Raw genomic sequence first — 6,988 nt, forward strand, 5'->3', positions numbered from 1 at the left:
TACAGTAACCTGCTAGAAACCTGTGGCTCACAGAAGTCAGATGTATCACTGTTTTCTTTCCATACTGACCATACCTGCCACTTACTGTCATAACAATGTCCTCTCCAGGTCATATCATGTTGTTCATCCCTGGAAACATTTGATGTATTGTTACTGATAATCTTTGCAAGTTGCTAAGTTTTACCCAAACCAAATGTTAGAACTGACTGTATAGATAATATCAAAACACAATATGGACGAGCAGTGAAAAACTTCACCTTACTTCCATAATGCTGCAAGAACTGATTTCAATACAATTTAAAAAAATGGTAATTTCTCAGTATTAAAAGTCAAACTATATTTTTTTAAATCACTTACATTGTTTTGTTTCTACTTTTGCCGCTCTGCTTCATGTTTCCATCATCTACGAGAAGCAGAGTACTGAAAACAGAAAAGCTTATTTTCACAGGAATCTAACTGCAGTGAAATCTCCCAGCAAAACCCAACATCTAGGTGAGAGAGATTTAAAGAAAAAACTTGCAGACTTTTGAGTACTTGTCATCTATTATCAACATTTGACCTATTTTTGTTTCATCTTACCTCTGTTTCTATTCCACTGTCCTTTTTCAAGGTATGGGAATCAGGCTTTTGGTAATATTTGATATTAAACCAGATTAAAAACCACAATAGTGCTTTATTTTTCCTTTATTAGTTTTCTCTTATCTCATCAGGTTTGCATATATCTTGATTTTGTAACACAAGTGAGTACACCAAGGGGTCTTGCCAGTGTTTCCATTATCATTCATAAATCATGATTTTCAAGGTTAATATTTCAACAGTTGTATATTTCATCTTGCTGCAATGAAGCAGCCTGGATTTGAATCTATTCTTTTCCTTCTAAATGTGGATTTAACCCATTAAACCTGTTTTCTTGTTTGTTTTTTGCATGATAAGAGATGTATCAGTAGGCCACCTCTTCAGGAAACACTTGTCTGGAATCACCTTAATAACTTCACTGACCAAGAAAGGAAACAGCTGGAAAATTATTATTAAAACATTATTGGTCTTGATGGTGATAAACGAAACTGGGCTCATGAAAAGAAGCAGAAAGATGTTAACTCTACTCATGAGAGGCCGTCCTTTTCAGTGATAGTTGTCTTTATTTTAAAATCCACAATGAAGGTCCTCTCCTCTGCCTCAGCTGTGTTCAAGTCCCATGTCACTCAATCCACCAGGCCACCCTGCCTCTCCTGTGCTTCTCATCCTCCCCACTCAGTCAGTGCTGAGTGTTCTCCAAAGTCTGAACACGTTTTGGAACCCACAGCTTCAAAGAAGTCACAAAACCACTGAAAGATGTCCCTTTATCACCAGGGCTACCACCCTGCTTCCAGTGCTAGTGCAGAGGACACATTCTGCAGCTTTTTTATAACTCTTCTTTATTTTATTTCTTTCTTTTTCTTTATTTTTTTCTGTCATAAACAAATCCTTTTCTGCCAGAATCATAATCCTGCAGTGCTCCTGCCAACATCCAGCAGGCAGCATGCTTTCTGCGGTGCAAGAGGCACACAAGTTCTGCGTGGCCTCCTGACTGGGATGGAGAGTCTCTAAAAATTAAGGATCTGCCATTTTAGCACTCAGTTAAGACATTTTCTGCCATGATTTTTCATCAGAAATAGTTTGAATTATTTTCTCTAATCATTCTGAACCTATTCCTCTTTGCTGTAGCAAGATGCGGAGTAGGATCCCAGGCAGACTTCATCAATGTACCTCAAGAACCATTTTATGACCCTCATATAACACTTTACATGACTGTTTAATTTCCTATTTAAAACAAATTAACTGTTGCATGCTCTAATCAGGGCACAAAGGATCCCAGATCTTGTCTGGAAGTATGTGGGGGTTACTGAGAGGTTGCCCAGATTGATGGTTGCACTAACTGTATGACCTTAGGATGAACTTTGACTAAACTTTACTCTTTGTGCACTTGGCAGTCTGTATTTGGAAAGCATCAATTGTCTACATTCAACGTATTAAATGTAAGGCATATGCCTTCCACAGACTTGGACTTTCTTTGTTTTTACAGAAGCCAAAAGCTTCATCAACCTTATTTATATATCAGTGATATAAATTATTTTGTAACTATTTCAATCAGCTTCAGCATGCATTTATTTAATTAAATGAATATGTCAGTTGGCTCATGCTTTCTCACCATTTGCTCTTCTAGATTGTCTATCCTCATCACTGTGGCGAGGGTGATGAGCAATAATTGTGCCTTGGATGGTAAATTTCCATGACAGTTTTGCAATCCTGCTTTATACTTAAGCCCCATTTAAAACCCAGCTGTCTCAGGAGCCAAGAATTCCATTAGTGTATTTTTATTTGGATTTTGTATATGTCTTGTAGACAGATATAAGTTTGTGTACATACATACACATCAGAGAGGGAGAACAGGAGAGAGAAAAGAAGGAAAGATTTTCAGATTGTGGGGGGCATGCTTTCGCAAAAAAACACCCAGGCACACAGCAGATGGTACCACAAGACAGCAAAGAATTATTGCCATGAAGAGGCTGTACACAGATCAGAGTGAACACTTGCTATGACCAGGACAAGTGCTTTTACTAAAAAGAACCTTTAAAAAAAATCACATTAATATTTATTAAAGATTATGATATCATGATGGTTAATTCATGTTAACTTGTCAAAAAAACCAGCAATTTTCCACCAGAATATGTTTTCAAAAAGACCTAGCCTCCCAACCAGACCAGAAACTTGCCTTTCTTGTCAATACACCAGTTGTCCACCAAAGCAGCTTTTACTGAAAATGAAACAGGGCTACCAGATCTTGTTCTTGGAAACAAAAAGACTTGTATATTGTAGTTTAGCTTGTGATGTTAATTTTAAATCGCATACAATTTATTTTAAATTATTTATTTAAAACTTTGCTATGAAAATACTTAACCACTTTTTCCCATCCTATTCTTAAATCGAGCCAACAGTTCCCGCTTTGCTTATTTATGTTAATGTTAGTCTACTTAAGAGCCTAGCATGAAGAAAAGGGCAGGGACTATTCCAGTCCTCAGGACTAACCATCATTGTTTAGGTACCTTGCATACACGTTTACAGCACAAATATGTGTAGTTGTACATACACAAAGGAGCCAAAAATCAGTTAACATTCCTTGTTTCAAAGACTAGAAAATGCTGCAGCTGTTGCCAAGTAAGGAAGAAGCAGCTGGACCAGGTCTCTTAAGAAGCCTTTTTTTGACTAATATTCCACATAACAAAGCAGAGAAATAATAAATGAACATGTAAAAGCTATAAATAAGAATGATTGTAAACCAAGTATCTACCATAGTTTGCTAGGCACCAGGTTTTTTAAGAGCCTTTTCAAATCACACCAAGAGACCATAATCCAACAACACTGTCAGGAAACAGGGTTGGACACTGACCAGCAATGCAAGCTCTAGGAGCAGTAAGAGGGCCCAGACCCCACTTGAGTAACCCCAAAATCCAAACCCATCAGGAACCACTGTAGTCCGAAGACAAGGAAGAGTGAAGAGCAGGTTTATGGCCTGGACACAGTGGGGACCCAATGTTGGGGACCAAAAGATGTGCTGGGTGGGCAAGAATTACAGACTATTTCTCGCTTGAATGGGACCACAAGCTGTAGCCAGCAAGTGAATGTAAGACTCTACAAAGTCAGAACTGCAAAGGGTTTTTTAAAAGACCAGTACTGAGCCTGTTTCTATATCTATGGCTCAATAGAAAATTTTCTGTGTTAAAATCAATCATCAATAAATAAGTGCAAGACATAACATTTTAAAAAGTATGCTAATGTATGCATTTTAGCTTGCACATTTTATTTTTTTTTCCTTAGCTTACTAGACATTCTTTATCGCAAGTCTGAATGCCTCAGCAAAGCTTGCTTTGCTTTGAAGAATGAGGTTAATTAAAACTATTTTGAAAAATGAGCCCAACTAAAAGCAAGGAAATATTCTAAATATCTCCGCAGTCATAATAATAGCTTGATGGGCTTAAAGTGAATCTTCTGGCTAAAAAAGTTCCACCAATTATTCAGCAACGTTGTGGGTATAGTAGTACTAATAGAGCTATAAATATTTGTAGAGAAAAGGGTTGTATGAGCATGAACAACTTAAGCAGTCACAGCCTTTCTTTCATTCATAAAGATCTCAAGCTTACCTAAAATCTGAGTTACTGCAATTAAGCTCTAGATCTCTGGGAATATTAGGCCATGGCTCAAGACCCGATTTCTGAACACTTCCATGTGCTAAGTGGACATTAAAGGAACAAATTCTCAGCTCCCAAATGGAGGACCTTTCCATCAGATTGTCTTCTTGGTCATAGAAACCATATTTGCCCTGAGAAAATGTTACAAAAAACCCACTTATTTTACCCATCCAGCCTTGGGCATGACCCAAACAGCCAACTTCATTTCCTGCAGTTCTGAAAGTTCAACTAGTCTTTTTTTTTTTCTGTCTGGTCTGACTATTTTTAGATTTACATCTCTAATGAGCTACTTTCTCCTCATCTCCCTATATTGAGTAAAATTCAAGTGTTCCCGGCTTCTAAAACCATCTCTGCACAAGTGGCCCCGTGACCAAGTTGTCATTCTTTCTCGTTACACTCACACGTAAATCTGCTGGAGGTGACCAGAAAATTGGAGGTGGTTGCCCTCATTAACTTCCTACAGTGCCTTTTGGAAGCACTACCTGCACATTGCCCCCAGTCTCTAGCACTCGCAACACACACCTGCAAATGGGAGCTGCATAGTGAAGACACATGTTGAGCTCTCTTGAAAGAAAGAGAGTAAAGATTAAGAGCTATGCAGCAGAACATGGAGTGACTAGCCAAAGCCTGGGCTCTGCTTGTACTGGGTTAGCTGGAAAGTGTTCATACAGGTTTGGTTGTGGACAAATAAAACAAGTGTCTTTGCCACAGAGCAACATGTTATGAGACACGTTTAGGGTAGCATCAGGTAATGCAGAGCTCTCTGTGGGCTAATTTACAAGGAAAACCCCTCAAAGCTGGCTTGGGTATGTCTATATAATAGATGCATAGAGTATATAAATGTGAAGACTGACAACACCTTGGTGGTTTTAGGTTACTCTTCTTTTAAGTAGAGGATCTAAGGAGATGCACACCTAAATTCCACTGAATAATAGTAACAGTTCAATATTAACTATCAGATTCATTATTTTCATATTAATAACAGACAGAGGTATTAGCAGTGTCTGTCCAGAACCACTGCCTATATACATCCCAAAGAGAAGAGGCACAAAACCAGAAGCTGGCACAGGACAGATGTACACAGCACAACTCTTGCAAGTAAGCAGCCTCCTCTGCATTTGCAGTGATGACATTGGGGTTACACAGCCCATATCAGGTGTTCTGCACTGTCTAAGTGCATGATAGTATTCCACTTTGTCACTTTATTTCATGATATTTTTTAAGTGAAGTACATGTCCAGTCCTGCACTTTTTAGTAAACACCAGTTTAAAGTTTCCTAACTGGTTTTCTTGCACGCTGGCCACCTTATCGTGACACTAGCTCATTTGCTGCAAGACACATTTTCTCTGATTATAAAAAAACGCTGGCCACCTTATCGTGACACTAGCTCATTACTTGCTGCAAGACACATTTTCTCTGATTATAAAAATTATAGTTGCAATGGCGTTAGCAATATATAGTTGTAGTTCCATGACAGAAACTTATCAGGCCCGTAGCAGCAGAAGTGCGGATTGCCCACCATTCACATAAATCCCCCAAGATTGCACAAATCTTGGTGTTTTGATAGCCACATGGTTCTTTCCTCACAGTAACTGCTTCCTCAGTTCTGATGCAAACAGGTCATTCTGGTCTGAAGCTGTTTGCACTTTTTCCAGTCCCCAAAAAGGGACACATTCCCTCAAAAAGTCAGAATCCGACTTCTGGCACTTCTCAGGTATGGACGAACACAGAGTTACAGCTTGCTAAAGCTCACCTTCAGAGAAATCCTCTATTGTAAACAAATGAGGAAACCAAAGATTTTGTATTCCCACCACATGTGACATTAGCTTTTCAATCAGTTGCTTCTCCATTGATTAGTTAAACAGACCAATGAATGTCAAGCACCCATCAACACTTGTGATATTTTTTCAAAGTAAATGACATACCTGTGAGATTGCTTTAGCTATACAGTCTTTGAGGAATTTAATTTATTGCCTTTGAAAGCATGGATACCTCTTAGATAAGGGCTGTCTCATGCTTTTTGCCAACCCAAGTATATTCTTCAAGCAGCCCCACTTAACTTTATACCTGACTTGTGGGCTCATCTCAGTTCAATATTGCACACTCACCACTGAACTGTGGTTCTTTTCCTTCTCACAATACACTTCCCCTAAAAATCCCCTCTTTTTCAAAAAGAAAGTCTGCTTTTCAAAACCTTTCTATACCAAAACTTTAAACTACTCTCACTGCTTCTGGCCAGGGAAGTATTCAAATGACATCCAACTCAATATATAATGACCTTTGAGACTTTTTTATCATTGATAAAGGCTGAATTTTGTTTGTCCTTCTTTCTAAATTCTTCTGGTGGAGCAGCAGGTTTCTCTCTGAATAGACCTATAGTTTGCTGTTGCAGTCTGCTTTAAAAAAAGGAGCATTCCCACGAACACCTTGCATTGGTAAGACTCCTGCTTGAATTTCTCCTTAGAAATTCACTCTGCCTTCCTGGTGAGCAAGTCCCTGTATAAGCTCTCTACCCCATCTCAGATCAAAGGTAAGTACAGTTGTAGGTTAATGCGGTTGTAACTTTTCACATGCCATAAGCCTGCATGTTTGTGCAAGCTGGAGAGAGGATTCTCCTCTGACCATACTTACATCTTCCTTTTTTCAAACCAAAATGAGCAATATTACAAAGTCACATGGTTTTCAATCCTGGCCACATTGCTTTGGGTGGGTATGACTTAACTCTTCTATTTACTCTTCTATTTACAGCTTCATTTTAAATA

Source organism: Egretta garzetta, unplaced genomic scaffold (assembly GCF_000687185.1).
Source record: "Egretta garzetta isolate BGI_Z169 unplaced genomic scaffold, ASM68718v1 scaffold136, whole genome shotgun sequence".
Classification (NCBI taxonomy): domain Eukaryota; kingdom Metazoa; phylum Chordata; class Aves; order Pelecaniformes; family Ardeidae; genus Egretta; species Egretta garzetta.